The sequence below is a fragment of the Macaca fascicularis genome, chromosome 6 (genome assembly GCF_037993035.2).
Source record: "Macaca fascicularis isolate 582-1 chromosome 6, T2T-MFA8v1.1".
Lineage (NCBI taxonomy): Eukaryota > Metazoa > Chordata > Mammalia > Primates > Cercopithecidae > Macaca > Macaca fascicularis.
In genome coordinates this window covers 66,779,644-66,807,395 of record NC_088380.1, presented here as the reverse complement: position 1 = coordinate 66,807,395, position 27,752 = coordinate 66,779,644, and the positions used below count along the sequence as shown (strand labels likewise).

The 27,752-nt window shown below is 42.2% G+C and overlaps 1 long non-coding RNA gene across 1 annotated transcript in view; it reads left to right on the top strand.

Moving 5' to 3' along the window:
* The window catches only part of LOC141407002 (uncharacterized), a 56,137-nt gene that overhangs the window by 3,008 nt on the left and 25,377 nt on the right, over positions 1 to 27,752 (top strand). The gene's annotated exons all lie outside the window — the stretch shown is intronic.

Genomic DNA, 27,752 nt, shown 5'->3' with positions numbered 1-27,752 from the left:
ATTTTGGGGGTTGCACCTAACTGTTAAAGTGATGAATATTTGTCTGTCATCAGCTGGATGAGAAGAGTTAAAATCCCTGCCAGAACTTTGGAGGCCTAGGGAGATGGCATCTCTCACGGGAGTAGCATTAGGCCAATTACAATGCTCAGCATTTCCCCAACACCCTAGGTTCAGAGTTCTTTGCAATCAGTTTGTTTCTTTAGCTGAGTTTCTTAAACACACATCACCCCTTGTGGAGCTCTTTGGGCCTCCACCCAAAAGCTAAAGGATACAAAGAGGAAGAAGAAAAGACTGAGCAGCAGACTCTACCCAAGAGGGAAACCAAGCCAAACATTTCAGTGTTTCATTATTCTCCAAAAGCCTGTCAATACTACAAAGGGGAAACTGGGAACAGCCAAAATGTGCAGCATAAAAGGTTGGCCACATACATGATGGAAAAACAAGCCATCATTAAAATCGTGCTGTAGACTGTAGAAGAAACTTTAATGATACGGAAAAATATAAACAATATATTGTTAAGTGAAGAAAGTTTTAAAACAGCATGGGCAATATGATTATATTTTATGAATATACATGTATAGTTCCAGGTAATACACACACATAGAAAAAAGACTGAAAGGATATCAATTAGAAAGTTAATGGCAATATTTCTAAGTTGGGATGGACTGTAATTGATGTTTCTCTTTTTTTCTTCCAAATTTTCTATAATGAACATGTTTAATTTTATTTTTTACATCTTTATTATTATCTTGATTATCAAATGAAACTTGCTCACAGTATGAGATTCAAACAATATAGAAATGTGTAAAGTCTAAAGTAAAATTTCCTTCAATCCTGCCTAAAAGATAGTTTCTACCAAATCTATATTTTCAAAAGTATTGTAGAATGTTTATATATTAGAATTACACATAGTACTTCAACTTATCTTTCTTTTCACTTAAAGTACCTGGGATATATTCCCAGGTATGTGTGAGGGCTTTCTTTCTTTTCTTTTTCAAGTTAATCAGCTAGATCTCTGCAAGGCCAGCAGGGAATGGGAGACTGTCCAGCCTTCCTGCTGCAGGTAGGCAGGGGAATGAATGGGCACTGGAGTCACAGAATGCCAGAGCCGAAAGGAATATTAAATGGGGCTTAATTTAGCCTACTTATTAAATGATGGAAAAATGAGGGTCCAGAGACCAGAATCCACATCTTTTACTTCCTCATCCAATATTGTTTTTACTATGCCACACTACATACAGTATAAAACAGATATTAATAGGTACTTTTCAAAGAGCTTCCACCTTGCCAAACTTTTGTTTCAGCCTTAGCCTCCTTAGCCGTTTTCGTGCTGCTGATAAAGACATATCCAAGACTGGGCAATTTACAAAGGAAAGAGGTTTAATGGACTTACAGCTCCATGTGGCTGGGAAAGCCTCACAACCATGGTGGAAGTCGAGGGGCAAGTCACATCTTAGGTGGATGGCAGCAGGCAAAGAAACAGTTTGTGTGGGAAAACTCCCCCTATAGAACCATCAGCTCTCATGTGACTTATTCACTATCAGGAGAACAGCACAGGAAAGACCTGCCCCCATGATTCAATTACCTCCTACCAAGTCCCTCCCACAACATGTGGGAATTCAAGATGAGATCTGCGGGGGGACACAGCCAAACCATATCACCTCCCTTGAGCAAACTGGGGGAAGGGATCTGCCCGTCTTTACGTATAATATTTGCCAACACTGGCTGGGCATCATGTGCCAGGTTCTAAGCCAAGCTATTTGCCTGTATTCTCTCACATGTTCTCACATGAACTTTCTGAGGTTGGTACTATTGTTATGCCCATTTTATAGAGGAAAAAATTAAGGCTCAGAGACTTCGAGTAACTAGCCAAAGGCCCCACAGCTGAGTCATGATGGAGCTAAGGCTTCAACCTATGTCTAGCCCTAAAATCTTTACTTTTAACCATTACACTCTATTTTTTGCAGGCTTAGCACATAAACTTTTCCAATACAACAAAATTTAATTACTCTTTCCCTTTTTCTTTTGTTGTTATCCAGTCCTTTTCAAATGAAGTGAAACAGGAATGACATTAGAAAATGCAATCTGGTGTCAAGCAGGGTTCAGGGGCCTCACTTGGTGTTCAGGACTCTGTGCCAAACACTGGGGTAAAAACAAAACAAAACAAACACCCAGTCCAACCACAGCTATTCTCACAGTTGGCAAAGGAGTCACCTGGCACTTTTCCTCTGGAGATTCAGCATGTCCCATACAAGGTGGTAAACTGCTTGTCCCCCTGGTATTTTTATTTCCTTATGCAATTGTGCACTCCTTTCAACTCGGTCAACATGTTAGCACTTGTAGGTAAAGCTGATCTTTTTTCAATCAGACACACAATACACACTGAGTCATGTGTAAAAGGCTCATACAATGTTTTTGTTGTGAACAGAGCCCCAAGGGCCTCATCTTACAATCCTCACATGTGTGTGACCCTCATGAAGACAGGGCTGCCTAGTGCTGCAGTGTGTGATCTTCTGCACACAACCGCAGGATATCTGGGTGCATGGTGAGCTCTCACCTCACCCACCCAACACTGGCCTTCTGTAAGCTGGTGGTTTGGACTCACCCAGACATTTGTACTGTAGCCTCTATCATTTGTTCACCTTCTCTTTCTTTCCACTTCCAGTGCCTTCTCCCCTAGCCCCAAGCTTCTGTTAAATCTCTCTGACTTACCCATTTTCTGATTTGTTTTCTCTCCTTGTGTCCTGGAAAGCTGCACTATCTCCACTATTGCTCCACAAAGCATAGCACCGTTCCCCTTTCCCTTTCTCCTGTCTTCCACAAAGCCTCTTCTCTCCTCCCGGCCCTGTCCCACATGCATCATTTCCTCTCCTTTCTCTGCTCTCCAGGCTCTCTGTCACTATTATATCCATTTTCAGCAAACAGGCTGGAGGCGCCATTCTGAATGTGGAGACTCTGTGTGTTGAAATGATTCAACACATTGACTCAGTGGCCTGCTGCTTGCGTAAACTTCTCAGTACTGCTATTTACTAACGAGATAACCTTGAGAAAGTTACTTATCTAGTCTAAATCTCATGTTCTCCACAAGTCAAATGGGGATAATGAAAAACTCTACTTCTTGGAATGGCTGTGAGCCTTATATTATGCTCCATAACCCTGGGGTTTCGCTTCCAGGGTTCCAAGCTTGTATATGCCTTACTAGTTCGATGATCTTGACCAAGATACTGACCTTCTCTCTAACCAAGTATCCTCACTTCTAAAGTGATAATAATAGGACCTACTATATTAGTGTACTGGGAAGATTAAATCAGCGAATAAACATAAAATCACCTGGAATAATACCTAGCACACAGGAGCTTTCCCCAAAAGTTGGCCATCATGACATTTGTTCATGATAGAAGATGCCTAGAATGCAGCTTGCCTGGGGACAGTCACAAGGTGGTAGTTACCCTTTGCTGCTCTCGCCGTCCACTCTGGCTGCTCACTTCCAGGAAGCCTGTTCGTGCATTCTCTACACAGTGTGTTTTCACAAGCACTCTTCTCTACTCTGCACCAAATGAAAACCACACCATGGGGAAGCCTGGCCTAGAACATACAAGTCAAGAACTGAAACAGGAAGGAAATAACGTGGCAGGTTTTCTATTATAGCTCACTGTGTTTTTGTCCCAATGTTGTAGGTAGACAACAACGTCTTCCTCAATTACTCCACAAAACGTTTGGAAATCACATTTAATTTCTCTCCTTAAAGGAAATAACATATATAGCATGCTTTGAGCAGGGCTTGGGGCTCCATAAATTATCTTGTTCATTTATTTGTGTAAGACCACTCTAGCCACATGCAGAAAACACAGAAGAGGAAGAAAAGGAAAAATAAATCCTTTCCTTAAGTCCACCACTTGTTGTCATTTTGTACTCTCATGTTTTAATGTACTACGAGAACTCGTATTTTAAAGAATTCTACTGATAACCATTTCACAGAGTGAAGATTCTTTCTTAGACAGTTAGGCCCTTCAAGACTGCAAGAAAAGGATGTGCCTGGACTCTCTTTGGTAAAGTGAGGAAGCCTAGGGTATCATCTCCTTGAGCACTGTCCAGGTCAGAACAGCCTCAGAACCCCTTGGAAGATCTCATGAGCTGGAGCAACTCCAGCATTTGTATTTTCCAAAACAGAAGGTGCTGAGATTCATCTGTCATCAACCAACTCAAAGGATGGACTATAGCCCCAGATCCCCTCAGAAATGCTTGAATTCTTTTTTTTTTCAGAGGAGAACCATGGCTGGAGAGTGTTAATAATACATACATGAGAGTTAAGGCTTATAGATCCCCCCTTTTTTTTTTTTTTTTTGTAAAAATAATAGTCCCCAGCTGGGCACAGTGGCTCATGCCTGTAATCCCTGCACTTTGGGAGGCCGAGGCATGTGGATCACCTGAGGTCAGGAGTTCAAAACCAGCCTGGCCAACATGGTGAAACCCCATCTCTGCTGAGATGGTGCCACTGCACTCCAGCTGGGTGACAGAATAAGACTCTGAAGAAAAAAAAAGCCTGTCATGGTGGTTCACACCTATATCCCAGCTACTACTTGGGAGGCTGAGGCAGGAGAATAGCTTGAACCCGGGAGGCAGAGGTTGCAGTGAGCCGAGGCTGTGCCACTGCACTCAGAGAGCGCGCCACTGCACTCCAGCCTGGGCAACAGAGCAAGACTCTGTCTTATTTAAAAAAAAAAAAAAAAAAGATGACGAAAAAGAAAAGAAAACAAAAACAAAACAAAACAAAACAAAAATAGTCCCGTTGGTCTACCTTCTGTAGGAATTGAGCTTTTCATGCAGTGGGTTCATTTTAAGTGTGGGATACTGGAATATCAGGACGTCTCTTCTGGTTAGTGGAGACTTCATATTCTGTGCATTCACTGCCGTCTTCCTATCAACACCCAAATATCTTCACAAAAAGTCACTGGAAGATTTTATGTCAGAGGAAGAAAATATAGACATGACTAAGAAAAGTTTTCAATAAAAAAAAAAGTAAACTCCTTAGAGTATAATGTCCTAAAGGGCAGGATAAGTCTAAAACAGCAATAAAATTGTCAGCTTTTACTAACCAGCCATGTTTTCATGGTACTTTATCATTTGCAGTGCATTTTTAACAGCTATTACATACTCATTTGTTTGTTTACTTATTCCTTCAACGCCAGGACCACACTGTGCCTTTTGTGGGTCCTAGGACCTTTGCCTTCTTGGGCCCCTTCCTCCATTAGAAAAATTAAAATAGCTTAATAGATTTTGTGGGTCCTAAAAATTTCATTTTTTCTAATGTGAGGAAAAATTGAAACATTTTCTTCTGTCTTAACAGTTCACTTTTTTTTCTTTTCTTTTCTTTTTTTCTTTTTTATTTGAGACGGAGTCTTACTCTGTCACCCAGGCTGGAGTTCAGTGGCGCAATCTCGGCTCACTGCAAGCTCTTGCCTCCTGGGTTCACACCCTTCTCCTGTCTCAGCGTCCCCAGTAGCTGGGACTACAGGCACCCGCCACCACGCCCGGCTAATTTTTTCGTATTTTTTTAGTAGAGACAGGGTTTCACTGTGTTAGCCAGGATAGTTTTGATCTCCTGACCTCGTGATCCACCCGCCTCAGCCTCCCAAGGTGCTAGGACTACAGGCATGAGCCACCACGCCTGGCCCTTTCTTTTATCCATCAGAGAAATACAAATCAAAACCACAATGAGATACCATCTCACACCAGTTAGAATGGCCATCATTAAAAAGTCAGGAAACAACAGGTGCTGGAGAGGATGTGGAGAAATAGGAACACTTTTACACTGTTGGTGGGATTGTAAACTAGTTCAACCATTATGGAAAACAGTATGGCGATTCCTCAAGGATCTAGAACTAGAAGCACCATATGACCCAGCCATCCCATTACTGGGTATATACCCAAAGGATTATAAATCATGCTGCTATAAAGACACATGCACATGTATGTTTATTGCGGCACTATTCACAATAGCAAAGACTTGGAATCAACCCAAATGTCCATCAGTGACAGACTGGATTAAGAAAATGTGGCACATATACACCATGGAATACTATGCAGCCATAAAAAAGGATGAGTTTGTGTCCTTTGTAGGGACATGGATGCAGCTGGAAACCATCATTCTCAGCAAACTATCGCAGGAACAGAAAACCAAACACCGCATGTTCTCACTCATAGGTGGGAACTGAACAATGAGATCACTTGGACTCAGGTAGGGGAACATCACACACCGGGGCCTATCATGGGGAAGGGGGACGGGGGAGGGATTGCATTGGGAGTTATACCTGATGTAAATGATGAGTTGATGGGTGCTGACGAGTTGATGGGTGCAGCACACCAACATGGCACAAGTATACATATGTAACAAACCCGCACGTTATGCACATGTACCCTAGAACTTAAAGTATAATAATAATTAAAAAAAAGAAATTAAAACATTTTCTTTAGCTAGGGATGGTGATTCACACCTGTAGTCCCAGCTACTCAGGAGGCTGAGGTGGGAGGATTGCCTTAGCTGAGGAGGTCAAGGCTGCAGTGAGCTGAGACTGGACTACTGTACTCCAACCTGGACAACAGATAGAGACCCTGTCTCACACACACACACACACACACAAAAACCAAACACCCACACACACACACGAAAACAAAACAAAGGAAAACATTTTCTTGGGCCCCTAAAAAGCACTGTGAGTCCAGGCACTATGCTTACTGTATTTCTCAGAGGGACCAGCCCTGCTGGCCACCCTGTGCCAAGTATGGGCTATGGGTTACAGACACAAGGATGAGTATATGCAGCCCCGACCTTAAAGAGCTCAACAGTCTCAGGGAAACAGACCTGCAAGCAAGCCATTTGGTGGCTGGCAAACAGGGCTATGACTTAAGTCTGTTACTGGTTTTACAAGAGCATGGAGGGGTCAGCTCCTAACCCTACAAACAGTGGGAGGACAACTTTGTGAAAGGAGCGCTGCTCAAGTGGCTGTTTAAGCCAGCATTTTTCAGCAATTTTGTGTTTGAGGCCCACTTTCAAATTTTTTTTTTTTTTTTTTTTTTTTTTTTTGAGACGGAGTCTCGCTCTGTAGCCCAGGCTGGAGTGCAGTGGCCGGATCTCAGCTCACTGCAAGCTCCGCCTCCCAGGTTCACGCCATTCTCCTGCCTCAGCCTCCCGAGTAGCTGGGACTACAGGCGCTGCCACCTCGCCCGGCTATTTTTTGTATTTCTTAGTAGAGACGGGGTTTCACCGTGTTAGCCAGGATGGTCTCGATCTCCTGACCTCGTGATCCGCCCATCTCGGCCTCCCAAAGTGCTGGGATTACAGGCTTGAGCCACCGCGCCCGGCCCCCCACTTTCAAATTTTATAATTTCTTGATAAATTAACAAATTAAGAACACTGGGCCAAAGAAGCAAGTTTCAGAGAACTGAAGAAACTTGCTGTTAATGTTGGTATATGGAGATATATATGGTTTTGTCTTCTGATCAATATGTAAGACATATTTTTGCTACAACTGCGGATACATATGGTCACCTCAATGTTAGCCAAGAGTGTCAAGCTAAGCAACCTTTTGGCTCAGGACAGAGGGTACTGGCTTAGAGGCAGCTGTGGGACTGGCTGAGAGGGAGATGTGGGAAGTTCACGGCATCGAGCTGGTTCCAAAGGAAGACCACATGTTCAATGGGGCATGAAAAGCTTTTCCTCTTGATTACATGAAAGACTGCAGCTAGGGAGCAATAGAATTCTTCTTAGTGCTGAAGAACAACCAAACCCACAAGGTGATGATAATGTTTAGCCTCCTTTATGGGAAAAATATATTCTAGACATTGATCAAAATCTGGCAGCACACTTAGTTGTCAGGTGTTCAAGATACACCAGCCTGCCAAGTTACAGTGGTTGATATCTACTACTCTCAGAATAATAACTGCAAACACCTAGAATGTCCCAAGGACCATTCTAAGAGATATATATGTGTTTATAATCCTCATCACAATCCTACTATGCGAGCATTATTATGATGCCCATTTTAAAAATGAGGAAACTGAGACCTGGAAACTTTTGATGATCTGCCTTAATAAGCAGCAGATCTGGGATTTGAACACAAGCACTGTGGATCTAAGATCTGTGTTCTCAATTGCTACACTTCACTACTTGTGCATGCTTCTTACACACCCTCTGCTGTCTCGCGCCTGCCTCTGATCAACCTCACACTGGAGCAACTTGACAATGCCTCACCGCAGGCTTCTCACTGGGCATTGCAGAGTGGAACAGGAGCCCACTCATCGCCCTGCCATGAGCAATCCACAAGTGCTTTGAGAAGTTAATGTCCTAGAACAAATGGATGGATCCCAAGACTGATTTCGCTCGGCATCTCAGACAGTCCCACAAGGTCCGGCAACCCATCACAAGTTGCCCTGGCAGGGTTGCCAGATAAAATCCAGGATGTCCTGTTAACTTCAGATATCAGACAAAAAAACAAATGATTTTTAAGTATTAGTATGCCCCAAATACTGTCTGGTCCATATGAAGAGTGAAAAATTCTTTGTCATGTATCCAAAATTCAAAGTTAACTGGGTGTTTGGTGGTTGTATTTGCTAAACACGACAACCCTAAGTAGTAGCCGACTTGCCAATATGGCGTGGAACAGGCTCTGCTTCCTTCCCTGCTTGGCTCCCTGTCTCTCATCCAGCTCCTGGGGGTCACATCCACAATACAGAACAGGTAGGCCTTTGCCTTGGCCCCAGCTTTCTGGGAACCCAGGCTACGACCCAACTGGTCAAGGGTTTTTCCAGGCAGACAAGGTAGCCCTAATGTGCCCAGCTTTCCTGTGAAGTGGGGACTGCTGCTATCAGCATGGCACTCAAATTACAAATAAGAAAGCCAAGGTTCAGCGACATCCATCCGTTTGCCAGGACTCACACTCTACCGCTCCAGCTCCACCAATCTGTTACTCTGAAAGAGTTTTCCAGACTATTCTTGGGAGACATTTCAGCATTATTAGAAAAGGCATTAATTGGCTTAGGTAATCATTGATTCTTTTAATAATTACCTCCATTTGTTGAAAGAAACCCTCTCAGCCACGCTGTCAAAGGGATCCTGTGACATACGCACTGGAGAATCAGTCTCAGTGCAGCTGTAATGTCAAGATGTTCAGTGTCTCCTGTTTTATGCTCGTTGGAATGGTCAACGTTAAAACATGAAGTTTTCAACTTCAGATCTTCACAATGAAACCAGCCGTTTGTTATTATTTCTGCATATGACTAAATATAATGTTGTTCATTTTAAAAGTAATGACTGATTGCACAGAGATACACGCAGAGAGCCTTGAAATTACAATTGCCTTTCACCTGAATCAGAAACTCAGTTCCCTTTTCATGCATTTCCCTGTAAGTTGGCCTCTGAAAGAGCTGAAATACTGTAAACTACCAGTTGGGACAGTTGGAGAAAAACAGCAAATATTAGAGAAAACCTATGCCAAAGCACCTGCACCCAGTGGGTATACACAGGAATGTAACCTTCTCCAAACTTTCAAAAACAAAGCCAAACCTTGGCTGCAAATAAGCCTCAAACGAGAAAGAAACTCTCATTTGCTTCTGAAAAATGGGAAAGGCTGTACTTTATCTACAAGGTGTTCTTTTCCTTGTAAACCATGTGAAACAGACCTCTTTTTTGTTCTCTTTGTCTGCTGGAAACTTCATTTTGAAGGAAGGAAGTTACAAGGAATGAACCACCTTGTAGGGGCAAGAAAATCTTTCTCCACAGTGTGGCTGGATTTGCTCCTGGAAGCAGCCACTTTGGTAGGTCTCTCCAATGAGGCTTTTTCTCACAACAGCCCAGGGAAGCAGATGGATTAGATGGCTGGCTCTGGTTACCTGTGGCTGCCTGCCCAGTCCCCTGGGCATTCCAAGGCCCCACCTTCCACCTGGCCCATGACCTCTGACCCTGGCCCTGTAGCCAGCAAGGGTGTGGGGAAAGAGCGGGGTGGGTATAGGTATCAGGCTGCCTGGGCCCAGGCTACAAATGAAAGAGTCAGTTGTTTTCATGTCACATGCTCTCTTGTGCGGTCCTGGGAGCTGCAGAACTGGTATTTCTCCAAATCCTGGCGGCTCGCATGGCTGTGTAGACAAGCTGTACTTATAGTGATACACATGTATGTGTGTTGCATGGAAATCAGCAGTCCTGCTTCCAGTCCCAGCTCTGCCTCCGCCTCGTTCTGGGACTTCAGAGAGCCCCTTTGCCACTTCAAGGAGCCTCCGTTTTCTCATCTACAAAATGGCACAGTTGGATCCTTGTAGGTGCTTGGGAAAGGGTGGGGAGTGGGGTGCAGAGTAGGGGCTGCTGACCAGGCAGTTTCCTGCCATCCTCTATAATCCTGCTCGCCACCACCCCAAGGGCAACAAAAACGACTCCACTTTCATCTGTCTTATATTTTATATTTTCACATAAAACCTTCTCAGAAGAAAAATTTCTGTTGGCTTCTAAAAACCACTGGACTAGGTGATCTCTAAGTGACCTATGAAATTGATTATTCTGTAATTCCATGATTCCAAAACAAAAACACAGACTTAGCCTCTTTAAAAGACTGTGTGCTGTTTGGGAGGGTGAGAAAATTATGACATATATAGTGATGTGTTTCTGATACTGAAGATTCTCTTATGCGACACCCCCACCTCCCACCCACCACAAAGGGAACATATAAAGTTTCCAGAGTCCTAGCCCCCTCCTTTGTTACACCTGATAAAGGCTCACATGTTAATTATTTAGCCAACGGTGCTAACTGGAACATAGTCATATGATGAAGCTGCCTTGAAAACGTTTCCGCGTGTAACATAAGGCTTTTGCAACTTAAACATATTTTTTTCTTCTTTCATATCAGCAGTTATTTTATGGAACTGGGCTGAGACAGCTTAACAACAAAGGGCACTGGGTTGGTGAATTATTCATGTAATCTACATTTCCTGGCTGCTGTGGATAATTGACAGGTGTCATGTCACCTTTTACAAACGTCCCACAATTATGGACCATATATCAGTGTTGGACTTCGAAATAATGCTCCCTTTCTAAGCTAGTTTCATATTTTATTTACAGCTTGGTGGCGTTTTTGACTTGGCTGCCTATTTCTCTCACTTTTGATTCCAAGCCTTTTGCTCCACTTAATATAACCAGGAACACTTAAATAATGAGACTCCCTCTCAGTTTGCTAAAGACAGTCATTCATTGCTGCCGTGTCTTATTCATTCAGCCATTATGTTAGTCAATTTCTTGATTTAAGAAATCCAGGATGAAATGCAACTGCAAGGAAACCATGATATACATTTTTTTAATGACTTGTTTTGTTCACAAGGAAAAAATCAAAAGCAAATCTTCCCTGTGTCTGACAGAAGTTGTAAACTGTGGGGGAAAGTTGGCTGGTTAAAGAATATGACTTAGTTAATAGGAGCAATGGCATATTTCAAATCTCTACCAGAGTTGGAAGGTTTCTAGCATTAGAAACAAAGCCAAGGAGAGTTCTATTTAGTCCTACTGAGAAAATCAGGTAAGAAAATAAACCTGTGGTTGATAACCCTGAAGACTAATGAGAGAACATAGCCATACATGAAACTGAAACATTCAAAGCAAACTGGAACCTTCGGAGTCCTCTAGTCTACCTTTCCACTTTAGCCATCAGGAAACTGAGGCCCAAGGCATGCAAAGGCTTGTCCACCGTCCCAACACCAGTTAGTGGAAAGGCTACAAGCCAGGTCAACTGGTTCCTCCTCCAGCACTGTCACTGTTCTGCCTTGGCCTGGAGCACTCTCCTTATCTCCTGGGATTCATTCACTTCTTCTACTGCCAGTGATCATTGACTCTTCCTTGGGGAGATTCACCTCTTCCTAATACTCAACTCTGTGATTTGTGTAGAATTATTTTAAACTCACTCTCGACATGAGCATGATTGACTAGGTCCATCAATTTTCCTGGATGAAATGGCCACATGACCTAAACTGGACCAGTGAGAGACAGTGAACCCCAGCACTTGGATGGGAACCGTTGGAAGAGATTTTCAGTCCCACTAGATTGGCTGTTGTAAGGGTGTGAGGTCTGGGGCTGCTACAGATACTTTGCTACCAATATGGAAAGAGGCTGGAGCTACAGGGAGTGGGTGGGGAATATGTATCATGTGATGCCTGCGGGTGAAGCTTGCCAACACAAAACAACTGGGCAGAGAAAGCAAACCTGGGTTAAGTAAACATATCATTTATCTTCTAAACCAGGACAATTCTGAGAATGAAAAAGGGCAGGACAAAGCTAAACCAGACAGGATGCCGGAACAGTAGGCATAAACAGAACTGTTCTGGGCAAACAGGGACACACAGTCATCCACTCTACGATGACACTGTCTGAGCTGCTAGATTAAGCCTTGACTCTGAATTCAGCTGGCTGTATTAAGCTAGCACTCTATTTGGCCTTTTTAGTCTAGGTGACAATGAACTCACTTCATTGTTGAAACCAATTTGAGTTAAGAGTATTGTAACTTGTATGTAAAGCTTTAACTTACACAAATACGCTGCTTCCTAAGTGTTACACTTTCTAAAATCTTGTCCTACATCATATCAGAAGCTTATAATTAACGATTGTTATTGTATGTTTTTCGTATGTTTTCACTCATAAGTGTGAGCTAAGCTATGAGAATGCAAAGGCATAAGAATGATACAATGGACTTTGGGTACTCAGGGAGAAAGGGTGGGAGGGCGGGTGAGGGATAAAAGGCTACAAATTGGGTTCAGCATATACAACTCAGGTGATGGGTGCACCAAAATCTCACAAATCACCACTAAAGAACTTACTCAGGTAACCAAATACCATCTCTTCCCCAAAAACCTATGAAAATAAAAAAAATTTTGAAAAAAATGCTTTAAGAAAAAAAGATGATTATTATATGTTTTACTTTTATAAATATTAAAACTTTAACTTTTATTTCAACTAGTACAAACTGTCATCTTACAGAGAAATTCCAAACTAATTATCTTATTTACACCAGTAGCCCTGTGAAATAAGTATCATGTAAGATTTGGGAAAGTTAAAAAATTAACCCAGACTCTTATGGCTGATGTGGCAGATATGTAGTGGTGGCTCTCTGGGGGGTGAAAACCCACAACACTGATTTTTATTCTTTGCCAACTTCTATGGTGTAACTATCCCAATAAAGAATGATCTCAGGGTATCAACCTAACATCGTTGAACATAGAGTTGGGAAGCAATATCTGGTTCTCACGAGCCAGCTGTGGTATCCCACTGCATGTAGAGGTCATCCAAGGCTTCTGATTCCCTTTCATCAGTTCTTCTCATTTTTCTGCTCCTGCAGTTTGGCGTAAGGCAGTTCTGAATTGTGCTGTCTTAACAATTGCAGATGTGCCCCAGGGCCGGTGGTGCAAGAGGCCTTCAAAGGAGAGTTCACCAGAACAGAACAGCAGTGACCAAGCCAGTCCAGAATTTGCATTTCTCCAGCCTGTCCTCATTGATGCCCACCCTGGGCAGGAACTGCAGCTGGGACTTGAGCATTTGCTGTGCTCCCTACTTGGATGTGACTACTTCCTGGTGCCCCCCCACTTCCAGGTTCTCTGCCCTGCCTCCTGGACCACTATGTGGAATAGCCATAGGGGCAGTAATACAGAAATGGATGGTCTTAGAGTTCTTTTCCTCTGCCTTGGAGTCCTTCAGGCTGGCTGAGGACTACAACAGTCTTTGCTATTCTCTGATCATAGCTGTCAGAGCTAGGTCCCCTGCAGTGAGGGGGACACTTCCAAGCCCATTCACACTCATTATCTCATTTGAAGGTATTGACTGCATTGTGTGCTAAATGCTTTGCCTCAGCAGAGAGAGCTTGGAGAACAGTTGAGTCATGTGAAAACCCTAGTGGCAGCAACCTAATTTGCAGTCGTGGGGCTTAGGGGAAATTAGCCAGTCTTTTTTTTTTTTTTTTTAAATTAGCCAGTCTTAATAGGGCTTGCTTTACAAACTCAAGCCTACTGGTTGTAAGCAATGCCGCAGTAACCTTAATTGTCAAAAATCATGGAGCCGTTGAACGGCATGGTAAAAGTAATTTTGCATCTTTGACATTCCGAATATGTAAAAATTGAGAATAAGAAGGTCTTCTAGTTATAATTCAACTCAAATCATGATAGAGCACTTTTTAAATGTCACTGCAATTTCCTCCTGTGAGCTAGGAAGGAGAGGAGCGATAACAACACCACAGTATCAATATTAGGCAATTTCACTGTGTTCAGTGCTCACTTGGCCACACTAGAGGATAATGGAAAAAAATCATTTTGGTTTTATTTTGGAGGGGGTTTTATACTTTCATTTGAATATGAACGTGTCAGAGCATTTGGACATTCCCTTAGAATGACTTAATGAAGCAAGGTTAGGAAGAATTGGGAGTCTGCCTGCCCTCTCTCCAGGCTGCCCTACTGCAATATAGTTTCTGGGTGAATAAGGGTTCTTTTACAGAACTATTGAAAGGTTTGTGGCCCCTCTAGCTTTTCCTACAGAAGTGATGGTGACTGGGCCTCATATTGCTTTTCCACGTGCAAAGAAAATAGAATTGAAGTGAATCAACCAAACAATATTTTCTCGAATCAAGATGAATGTGGTCATGCAAGGTGTGTAGAGTATAAAGCCATGGTAAAGGCCATGGTCTCTGCCCATTTCAAAGGATGTGATTTGGCTGAGGGGATGACCTGCTAAACAGCAGGAAGCTATCCACTGCAGCTTGTCATAAAGAGGTAAGCTGGTATGGATGGCTAAGGCTGTCAAAATTTGAAAGAACTGGAGATCATGGGGGGCTGGAAAGGTCAGAAAAGAATTCAGGAAGGAGGGGAGATGTCAGCTGGGTCTTGAAAGGTGCACAGAAAAGGGAGGATACTTGAGCTAAAAAGAATGAAAACACCATGGGACACTTAGAGGCATGAATATCCAGAATGTTTCTATACACCAGTACCATTAAGCAACTAGGGTTCTCCTATGGAAAGTAAGTGAGATATTAACACCACGAACTCCTCAGCAGAGCAAGCCTTAACCGTTCATAAAGCTAAGAATGAGCTGGCAAATCTAGCCACCATTAATAGGCATTACCTATAGTCCAAGTATATCACATAGTGATTCTGAATTATATTTCTTGAAACATCAGCATCCACACATATTCAAAGGGAAAAGTTCTGATATTTTCAGCTGATGATCAAATTGGATGATGCACAGCTGATTTGATTTGCTGTATAGTGAATTTTGTCATTAGGATGATTACAAAAGAAACTAGACACTGACAAATTCATGAATTATTTAAAGTTATGAACTCTGTGTAGCAGGTGGGTATCCTAGGCCCAAAGAATGTGAAAGTAATGAAAACGTAGGAATGTTACATATTTCTAAGGGTTTATATGTTTACATATTTCTAAAAGCTCAAGGGAACGCCAATAAATGAGAGAGAGTGGCTAATATAGTGACGTAAGACATGTCATGATGGCAAAACCCTCATGAGATCTACATTTTCGTCATGCTAGTCACCAGTGTTCCCTTGTAGGAGATGGAATGACCAAAAATTCTGGATCTCTCTGGCACTAGGTGTCAGTTTGACCATGTGCAAAGTTTAAAATTCAGCTACCTAATATATTAAAACAGGCTGATAGTCCCCTCCCATTCCTCCCAGACAAATAGGTCTCCAGTCTATGGCACTGAGCCCCAGAGAAGGAAATCACTTGCCCAAGAATTGCATTGAAGTCATCCCAAAGCAAGTAGAAAAGGAGGGGGAAAAGCTCAGTATCTGCAAATATTAGACAGTGCAGCCTCAGGGCAGATAAGTTCTCCTACTTGTGAGAAGATTAAACAAGACATTGAAGAAAGTTAGGGAATCTCCTTCCATAAATATTTAGAATTTTTAATCCAGTATTTATTTGGAGACAAGTAGATGGGAATAATTATTCTTTTCTGTTTGGTTTCTATTAAACCTCTGTTCCCAAACATCATTCTACGAGACAATAATTTTTATACCTTATTGGAAAAACAGAAAAGCCCTAAGTGAGCAGGTAAAAACTTTATAATTGAGAGAAAACAGGAAGAAAAGAAAATATTTTGACACAGAGCAAGACTCCTGACTGCAAACAATATAGACTCTCTCAGGTCACCTTGGAAAAATGGGAGATTTACCAGGAGAAGCTCTGGACTGGGCAGATATGGAAACCTCCAGAAACAATGGCAGCTCTGGGTCTGGCTGTTCTCCCATCTCTCTCTGGGGCCACCCTGACTCATCCTTCTCTCCTTTCTGACCAGTTTCTTGGCTTCCTCATGGCTTCTGCTCCCTCATAACCAGCTTACACATGGCATTCATTATAGCCTCTTGGGCCTCTCTCCAACCAAGACCCTTCAGTTTCAGCTCAGTGCTACAACCTAGCATATTCTTGGTGGACTTAAGCTCTCAGGAGCATGACTCTGATTGGCCCAGTTCACCTACTGGAGTCAGGTTGCATTTTAGACCATTGTCTGGCCAATGCAACGGTGGCCCTTAGGTCAGGTGCCCACCACCGGTCCAATTCACCAAAGCAGATGATGGGTGGGAGGCAAAAGGGTGTGGTCAGAGCATTGCTCATCAGAAAGGGCTGAGGCACAGGCAGGCTCTGATTACTAATGAGGACCAGCTTTCCTTCAGAACCAGCAAAAATGCCCTTAAACTGCAGCCTGAGGGCATGTTTTATTATTTTATTCATTCAATCATGTATTAATTCTTACCTATCTCTACAACAAAAGATTTGAGATGACTTACACAACTATGTACAATATAAAAGGACCAAATAGTTGAGAAATGTAGGCAAATGGGGAAAAAAAAGAGAATTTGTCCCTATTTCACAGGGACAAAATTAGTACCAAGTAGTCTATAACACTCAACATTAGAAAATTGCTAAAAGTAGGTGCTATTGTCTAAATGTTTGTATGCCCCACCACTCCCCAAATTCATATGTTAAAACCTGATCCCCATTGAAACAGTATTAAGCAGTGAGGCCTTTAGGAGGTGATTGGGCCATAAGGGCAGAGCCCTCATAAATGGGATTAGTGCCCTTATAAAAGAGGACTAAGGCAGCTTGTTCTCCCCTTCCACCACATAAGGATGCAGCAAGGAGGAACCATCTTTGAAGCAGAGAGTGCAGCCCTCACCAGATACTGACTCTGCTAGTGCCTTGATCTTGGACTTCCCAGCCTCTAGAACTGTGAGCCATAAATTTCTGTTGTTTACAAATTATCTAGTCTAAGGTATATTGTTATAATAGTGGGAAGGGACTAAGACAGTGGGCCTTGAATTTGTTTCTAAATCTAAGACCTGTCAAACTTAATAGCAAGTGGCTACATATAAGAGGAAAGTCCAGGCAGAAAATGTCATTTATAGAAGAGGTTATAAGCCCACCCTGTGGAAGTCTGTCTCTCAAAAGAGACAGATTCTCTTCTTTCTGTGTTCATCTGTGGGCTGCCTTGATAGGGAAGAAGATGCTAAATTATGTCTCAAGGCTTCTTCTGGTCTTGATTTCATAGCAGTGGTTGAAATTTCATTGACTGGGCCAGAAAACAAATTATTAAGAAGGCAAAATTTTATGTGGCTGAAACCAACCTCCAACACAACTTCATTCCTCTGAAGCCTTAGCCCCCAGCCCCCTCCAAAGTTGGAGACATAGTTGGAAAGCTGAAAAGGCAGATCATACATTTCTCATTTCTTTTTTATTGTATATTGTAAGGCAAGAAGTACTTAAGAAGGCTGGCTCAGTCACTCCAGTTTTTTGCCTGTAGCATTTCCAACACTCTCAGATCTTCTGAAGCTCTTTATTTACTACTTTTTTGCTTCATTTTGATGATAGAGCAGTAAAAAGTTCTAGAAAGCTTGGTCCTGGAGCCTGACAATGGGTGAGTGCTACCCTGGGGTACCAGGCATGCCATGCGACATGAGATGAACCGTGAGAGCTCTGGAAAGTGAAACTGAATGTTCCCTCTCAGACTGGAACTGCGACTCCTTCTATATAAAAGGACAGCTGTCGTTTAATATTCATTGAGCAGCCACCATGTTCTAAATGCCATATGAAGCATATACATGATGTGACATTTGAAAAGAGAAGACTCGTTTGTGCAGGAACTGGTTACTGCTGATACTGGTTTTGATGACTGTACGGTAAGGGGTAGAAGGGACACTTGGTGCTTTAACTTTTGCTAACTGAGAAAAATGCTATGTGAATTGCCAGGATGGTTATCCTGAAAAATCATTTACAATATTCAATTAACAATAATTAAGGCACTCAGTGGGAAGCTCCTCACTGACTTGCTAAGTAGCAAAAATTGGTGCTTGGCATTCCCAGTGGATGAGAGAAAAGATAATAAGTACCCCAAATGTAAAGACAATCAAAATGAAACCAATTATGACCAAATTATATTAGGCAAATAGAAGCACAAGTTGAATCAGGAATATTTAAGTTTTTAACAAGAAATATTAAAAAGAGATATAATAACATTTTAGCCATTAATTGATCATCTAATCTAGTTTAGTTCTGGGAAGGGAAATGGTTTATAAACCTTTAAGTTTTACATGTGTTGATAAGGGACCACGGTCTATTAAAACAACCTCACATTTTTAAGCGCTCATGTAGGCTAATTTTCTGTTAATACAGTTAATAATGAACCACAACTGATTCTATTACCAATAGTCTTATTAAAAAGACAGTTAGCTAGTCATTTCATCCATCTTTTCACAACCATGTGCTCACAAATATTAATGGTAATTTGATTTACTATATTCAACTTTAATAATTGTAAACTATCCTCTACCAACTAACTTTATAGCATTAAAAAAGTATTTTTTTTCTTACTTCTTTACAGTTTCCTTTTAACCTGCTCTCTTACTATTCTTCACTTCATCAGTTTTCCCTCTTCCATATATCTGAAATTATACAATCAGTTCTAGAATTCTAATGATCCCTCAATATCCAACTGAGGGGTAAATCAGTCAAGGGTCACTTGTGTATACTTGTAATGCAGTCAGTCTAAAGCATGGAAAACTTGTTAGTTTTCATCTAATTCAGCTTCCTTATTAGTATGTGTATATCCATTTCTCAAACTGACTAATATTTAAATCTAAAGACCTTAACTAGGCTGATATCTGGCAAAGAAAAAACAATGCATTCATTATTGCAGTATTCATGTAAGCATCAATAAGAGTTCTCTTTCAAGTCCTCTGTTCTATTCCTCATATCCAAATACGTGAGCTCCATTAAGTCTTTACGGTTAAAAATTTTATACGTATGTTTGGGCTGGGCATGGTGGCTCACGTTCATAATCCTAGGAGTTTGGGAGGCCAAGGCAGGAGGATTGCCTGAGGCTAGGAGTTCAAAACCAGCCTAGGCAATATAGGGAGACCCTTGTCTCTCCAAAACAAAACAAAACAAAACAAAAATTAGTCAGGAATGGTGGCACACGCTCCCATCTATTCAGGAGCCTGAGATGGGAGGATTGTGTGAGCCATGGAGTTGCAGGTTGCTGTGAGCTGTGATTGCACCACTGTGCTCTAGCCTGGGCAATAGACCGAGACCAGTCTCTAAAAAACATTAAGCACGTTTGAACAAAACCCTCATATTTATTATCAGAAAACTAAGTTCAATCAATCCATTCATATGAAAACCACTCTCGAGGGCATAAATCATAGCTATCATGAAGATGTAAACATATATGTGCATAGGTATATGTGTATATATATAAAAATATGTAAACATATATATGTATATATAAGTACATTTTTCCAAAAAATGATCATACTCTTACAAATACAATGGCTGCATAATAATATGGATGTAGTTTACCTCATTTGATTAGTCCTCTGTTGGCCAAGATTTAGGCTCTTTCCAATTTGCTTGCACATAAACCATTACACACTCATCTGATTGTTCCCTTGGGATGGGTTTCTGCAGAATATATATATATACACACACACACACATATATATACACACACACATATATATACACACACACACATATATATACACACATATATATACACACATATATATATTCTGCAGTATATATATATCTGCACACATAGAGGTCATATATATGTATTATATGACAGTCTCTCTGTATATATACAAACACACACACATATATATATATAGTGATCCTGAATCTATATAGATAGATAGATACAGAGAGAGAGAGAGAGAGAAAGAGAGAGAAAGACAATTTGTTCCTCCAAAAGGTGGTATCATTTTGCATTGTCATGGGTAGTGTATCAAAGTGTCAAATAACCACTCAGGACAACTCTGATTTTTCCTTATATGACAGGTTAGAGGCATTTGGCTGTCATTTGTAGTTTTTGATTACTAGTAAGGTTGAAAATGCTTTTGCATGTGAAATAGTTATTTCTTCCTCTGTAAGTTCTTATATCATTTTCTTTGTCCACTTGTATGTAGTAAGGATATTGACCCTTTGCTGGTTACATACACAGTATTGCAAATGTTTTTCCAATCTATAGTTGTCTTTTAAATTTGTTCACAGTATTATTTTGGCTATTTTCCATACCAATATTGATTCTAATATTTAGAAGAATAAATATTAGAATCAATTTAGACCATTTAAAAACAACAACAACAAATGCATTGGGAGACTGATGGGTATTTTGTCAATTAAAAATATTAATGGCTATAATTTTCAGTATGGACTCTGAAATCTAGAATCTCTCTCTGCAGTTCTTTCCTTCACTAAAAAGCACTAAGCTGGCTATTTTGGAGATACTGCCTTCAGATCTATGAAAAAGAAACAAAACAACAACTACACAAAGCAGAGTATGAATGAGCATCAGAGAATAGGATAGTGGTAGCTTTGGAGCTCAGAGTTTGAAAACAATGGCTGTTGAGTGGGACTTTTGGGCAGATATGTGCTTGCTCACCAGCCAGTTGGTGTGCTTCAGTGGCATGACTGGTTGAACTTGGGGATTAGATGAAAGTGCCACCTTCAATTACATCCTGTGCCTTCTTTAGGGTATATCTACCTATTCAGATCCAGTAACGAACTCTGGTTTAGATCAGGGTAATGACTTGGTCCTATGAATTATGGCCATTAAGATATTTTCTTCACTCAAATAAAAACAATGACCTGAGCCAACATAACTTTACTAGGGAGAATGTCTGCTGACCTCTAAGATTTCCATCAAAATTGTAGTTTGCCAAGGTGTAAGCTGACTGCATCCTTTATAGGCATGTGGCTCAGCCAGCTGGCAAGCCCTGGCCCCACTCTCCCCAGGCAACCAGCCAACAACCCAGCACTTGAAGCAACATTCATGCCCACTGCAACATTTATTTTGCTTTATTTTTTGAGGTGTTAGCCACATTCTGTTAATTGGGACCTTTGCCAAGTTTTTCAGGCATTTGGAAGTGCTCATTTTTCCATCAATTTGTAGTGAAAATGTACAGTTCTGTCATGTGTTTTCAGCAAGAAATCTGTAAAAAGACTGAAGTCTTTTTTTTTTTTCTTTACCTAACTCAATATAGCAGAAATGAGGCAGGGGGATTGCCAGTCATTTCTAAGAACGACAATTTTTCACTGCTTGACAATCTGAAATAGAATATCCCAGCTATCTGATGATATGCCTGTGTACAACTCATCCCCCAAATACAATGATAAGTGTTGAACAGCAGAGTTGAGGGCCCTTTGCTTAGGCATGATAATTTAGGGAAATAGTTAGCTCATCAAAATTGGCTGAGTGCCCTGTTTTCATATTATACAGACAGAAGTCACTGAACCACAACTTTGCTGCTTAGAAACAGGCAGTAAAAGAAAGGGGGTGGGGAAGTATGAATAGCCAGTTACCCTCATTCAATCATGAAGTGTACTTTACACTCAAGGATAAACTGATACATGTTAAATTATGCCTGAAGAAATGTCTGGAACAGCACTCAAGAGACCTGTTGGCTGGACTCTGCTCCTCCTCAGCCAGGTGACCTTAGACAAGATCCTAAGACTCTAAAAGGAGAGTCCGAACAAACAATTTCTAGGTTCTAAAGCTCCCCCAAAACAGGCTCCTCCTGTGGGTCTCTCCTCAGTGTGGGGCAGAAATACCAGAGAGTGAGCTGCTGTGCTGTGCTGGGCAAGGAATTCCCTTTTGGATTTGGGTTGGTGGAATTTTCTTTCCCTGCAATTTCATACCTATCACTTTTTCCTTTCTTGAAATCACAAAATGTCTGTACAAAATGTCTATAATGCGAAGAGCCACATAAATTACTTTTATTAATAGGTTCAGGTGTACCCTATTTTTTAAACATCCTTCTTCAAAACTATAAACTTATCGTTCATTAAGCACTTTCTATCAGTTAGGTAACATACTTGGTTCAGCAGAGTATACCCTCTGTCTCATTTTAGTCAGTTCACGTTCTCCGCACACCCACCAGATAAGGTAATAGAGACCTGGAGTAATGTGGAATCTGGAAAACTAGACGTGGCCCTTTCCAGATCCTTTGTTCTAAGAATGACTCCATGATACCTGGTTGAAGACTGCAAGCTGGGTTTCATGGAGAAACTGGCATTTGAAGAGAATCTTGAATGAATGGCAAGATTTCCACAAATAGAGATGAAATGGAGGAAATTCTAGGCAAAGAGAACAGAATAGACACAGAAAGTTTAGGCAACATTTAAAGGATTCTCTAACGAAAACACCTAGAGACAACAAATCTAATCTGTTTGCCATTTAAGTTAGGGTATTAGTTTATCTGTTTCATATATAGTCATTCAACACATACTCTATATAACACACCATGCTTGGTGATAGAGGACATCCAAAGATGACGCTGGACGTTCTAATATAGGTTTAAACTAGGCATTTCATTTTGTTTTCCTTTTCTTCTTTTTTTTTTTCTTTCTCTTTTTCTTTCTTTCTTTTTTTTTTTTTTTGAGACAGAGTTTGGCTCTGTCACACAGGCTGGAATGCAGTGGCACAGTCTAGGCTTACTGAAGTCTTAACCTCCTGGGCTCAAGTGATCCTCCCACCCCAGCCCCCCAAGTAGCTGGGACTACAGGCGGGCACCACCATGCCCAGCTAATTTTTGTATTCTTTTTGGTGGAGACGTGGTCTCGCCATGTTGCCCAGGCTGCTCTCGAACTCCCGGGCTCAAGCAATCCACCCACCTCAGCTTCCCAAAATGTTAGGATTACAAGCATGAGCCACAACACCTGATGGCATTTTAAATAATAAAAGAAATATATGCATATTTGTATAAAATATAGAAGAGGACAAATAACTAAGTTAAAAATTACCTACCTTGTATAAGCTTAGAGACTTTGAGGATAATGCCACATCCAGCACACAGAATCAAATATATACATTTGGATGAACACAGAAGCAATAACTAATTAGCTCAAAGCAACATTTAAATTGATCTTTGCAGTGAAAAGGCATTAGCAAAAGCAATCTAAAGAACACCTGTTTAGATGCACTAGCGTCGACAATTAGGATCTTCAGGGAATGAGGAGTTTCCAGCAGCCTTCACTCCAATAGGAGGCAATAGAGCTCAGCATTTTTATTACTGTAATCAAGAGCATTTAAGGAGGACAGAGGAAAATACTCACATCCACCTCTTAATTTCTAAGAGGAGGCAACTTCCTTAAGTCACTCACTTAATTAGCATGGGCTGGGGCTGGGGGTAGGGATGCTCTGCAGGATTCTCTGCTTGACACTCTTCCTCTTTAAGAAATCTGGGCTCTAAACTTTTCAGTAAAAGAAAAAAGATTCAGTCCCAACAATGGAACTGAAGAAGGAGCAGGTGGTGAATCTGATTGGTGCAGAGGTAGAAGTGGCAAGTGTGGTGCCCCCATATGGTCTCTAATCTAGAGTAGCTAGTGCTGCCCATGCTGGGTCAGTCTGAAGCCACAAAGGCTGGCACTGCACAGCTCCTGGGAGCATCATTCACAGAGACCAAGGTGGGAATCTCAAGTGGGAAGCCGGGCTTCACTCCTTGCTGCCCCCTCTCTAGATGCCACCCTAATAATAATCATAACAGCTAACATTTATTGAGCACTGACTAGATGCCATGCATTTTCTGTGCAACATCTCAGTGAGTCCTGGCAACCGCTCTATGACCTAGGTAACATTAATATCCCCATTTTATAGACAGTAGGGTGATTATACAAAAAAATCGTTATCCCAGATGGGGCACCTTTTACATTTAAATTTTTTTTTTAGTAGAGATGAGGTCTCACTGAGTTGTGCAGGCTGGTCTCAAACTCCTGGGCTCAAGCGATCCTCCCACTTTGGCCTCCCAAAGTGCTGGGATTACGGGTGTGAGTCACCACACCCAGCCTCAAATAAGGCACTTTTGGGAGAGGAGGTGCTATTACTGAGAACAACAGGTGTAAACCAGGTCTGACTCAGGCAAGGCAGAGTCTGCGGTCGCCCTCCAGATAAGGGCCTTCAGGTGCAGGGCTCTGGCTTGCACAAGACCAAGGATGTGGCTAAGTGGGGATTCTTTGCAGTGTCAGCCACAGCGTGTTTCCATTGGACAGCTTTATATCTTCGTCCTGGGCCTTTTAGAGTATCCATGTTTGTTTGTTTTTTCTGTAAAATGTGGTAATGAAATCTACTTCATATAGTTACATAAGATTCAATCAGGGCAAAATACCTAAACTACAGGGAGGAGCTGAAAGCAGTAGTCACTCAATAAACCCCACTTCCTTTCCTCTAGCTCGCCTCTGTGTGTCCTCTGTAAATCCCTTCACTTCTCTGGCCTTTCATTGCCTCCCTCATGCAAGAATGGAGTTGGATTAAGGGAAAAAGTTCCTCTCAGCGCTGGCATTCTTTCTCCTCTGGTTCCTCTGGAGCCCATCTTTGTTCACTCATGTGCAGCAGGAGGAAGAGCCCTCTCCTCTGCTTTTAGTTCAGAGAAATGGCTTCTTTTATTCATGTTCCTTTCACTTTCAGTGCTTTCTCTGAGAGGTTGAAATGGTGGACGTGGGAGGCTCTTCTCTCCTCCTATTGTTTTCCTTCCATTGCCATCGGCTTGTGCTGGAGCTCCTCCTGTGGGTCTCTCCTCAGTGTGGGGCAGAAATACCAGAGAGTGAGCTGCTGTGCTGTGCTGGGCAAGGAATTCCCTTTTGGATTTGGGTTGGTGGAATTTTCTTTCCCTGCAATTTCATACCTCTCACTTTTTCCTTTCTTGAAATCACAAAATGTCTGTACAAAACAAACAAACACACAAAAAAGCCATAAAATGCATTCAGAGGTCACACCGTCATGCCAATGTAAGGACCATTTTTCCTAAGAATAAACACTGGAATTGAATTGAGAATCAACACCTTAATGAATCAAAGGCAGTAGAAAGTGAGAAAAGCACATGAGGCTTATGGAATGAGATGGTTCCTGGAGACTGACAGAAATCCTCAGGGCAGTGTGGCCTCCTGAACAGGCAAGGGTACCAGCATGCATTTTTCTTCCCTCTCCTTCTTTTCTTCCCTCCCTTATATCTTTTCTTTGTCTTTTCTTTTCTTTGAGACAGGGTCTCACTCTGTCACCCAGGCTGGAGTGCAGTGGTGCGATGACAGCTCACTACAGCCTCGACCTCCTGGCCTCAAGCGATCCTCTAGGACTAGAGACATGCACCACCATGCCTAGGAAATTTTTAAATGTTTTAGAGCAGGCCAGGTGCAGTGGCTCACACCTGTAATCCCAGCACTTTGGGAGGCTAAGTCAACAGTATCGCTTGAGTCCAGGAGTTCAAGACTAGCCTGGGCAATATAGGGACACCCTGTCCCTACAAAAAATAATAAAAAAAAATTAGCTGAGCGTGGTGGTGCATACCCAGAGTCCTACCTCCTTGGGAGACTGAGGTGGGAGGCTTGCTTGATCCTGGGAGGTTGAGGCTACAGTGAGCTGTGATTGTGCCACTGCACTCCAGCCTGGGCAACAGAGCCAGACCCTGTCTCAAAAATAAATAAATAAAAATAAAATTCTTTGTAGAGATGGGGTCTTGCTACATTGCCCAGGCTGGTCTCAAACTTCTGGCCTCAAATGATCCTCCCACCACGGCTTCCAAAGTGCCGGGGTAACAGATGTGAGCCACCTCACCTCACCCAGCTCCTTCCTTATTTCAAAGGTATTAACTAAGCACCTACCTTGTTGCATTTCAGGAACTACTCTAGGCTCTGAGGGTTGGAATAAATAAAAAATAGTCATGCTCCCTGCCTTCACAGAGTTTTCACTGTAGCAGTGAGAGTGGTGTTAATCTAGTAACCACACAAATGTGTTAGATGGCGACCCTGAGGAACGCCATTGAAGGAGAAGTATGATTGGTGCCACAGCCTGCTTTGACCTAGTGTGGGAGGCTGGGCAAGATCTCCCTGAGGAAGTGATGAGGCTCACACCGAGACGGGAAGGATGAGTCGGCGCTCTGGGCAGAGGAAGCAGCTTGTGTAAAGCCCTGAGGTGGAGGGAAGCTCCTCTAGTTTGAAGAACTGAAAGACGGCCAGGCATCTGGAACTCTGAGAACAAAGGAGAGAGGGTGCAAGATGGGGCTGGAGAGGGAGGTAGGGCCCAGGCTACCTCCAGTTTTGGAAGCCTTTTTACGGATTTAGGCTGTTCCTAAAAATCATGGGCAACTTTTGCAAGTGTTTTCAGCAGGAAGGTGTCATGATCAGAGTTTATTTGAAAGTGATCACTGCAGGAAAATGGATTGAAAGGAGGCAAGAAAGGGAGCAAGGAAACAATAAGAAATAACAGTAGCTGGTGTGTACAGAGCGTGTTACTGTGGACCACGTACTGCTCTCTGATCTTTATACACATGGTCTCCTTCAGTCCTCACACAGCCCTGTGGGCCAGGGACGATCATCCCTCTCCTTTTACCGAAAAGGAGATTAAGACACAGAGTCGCTGGACCAGCGCTGGTTGGCTTGTAAGTGCTAGAACTATGATGTGACCCTGGTGGTCCCTGGTTAGAGCCTGGAGCTTAGTTACTACATCCCAGGGGCTCCTTCCTGCCCACAGGCTGGGCAGCAGACAGTGGGGGCTTGCACCAGGGTGGTGGCATGGACAGACCCATATTAAATGGGAAGAACTGACAACACCCAGACCAGCAGTGGAGGAGGGGAGAGGGACAGCCAGGTGGGGGAGGAAGGAAGGAGAGCCAGGTGGGGGTGCAGCTCAGGGCCTGAAGCGTCTGGGAGGGGCTGGGTTTGGGGTGGCGCACATATCCAAGGGTGTGGAGGCTTCTGTACAGCCCTAGAGCTAAGGAAAAGAAAACAGATTTGATAATCCAGTGTGGGCACCCTTATTTTCTTTCTTTCTTTTACTAGGAATTCCAGGAGATCAGCTAAGAACTGCCTGCTTTGGTTCTCTTCTTTTAAAAGACCAGACCTATGCCAATTTTGTTCCTGCTTTATTTATTTTTTTCAGCTTGATGTTTAATTCTTTTAGTTTCTAAAGGTTTTACTTTCACTGTGGTGCATTGCTAAAAATTCTGTCTGAGGACTGCTTGGATTCACATGCTCATTGATTCTCCCTCTACCCATTTCAGCATTAACCTGAGCAAATAGCCATGTTTTCTAGTTCCCAAATTCCTCCACTTCTACCAACTGACATTCTTAAATCTGACATTGGTCAGCCTTGACCCTTGGAATGTATGTATCATTTTATTTCAACAATGCGCTTTAGGTGTCTACATGTTAAAATTTCTTAAGCAATACAGGCTGTACTTTGT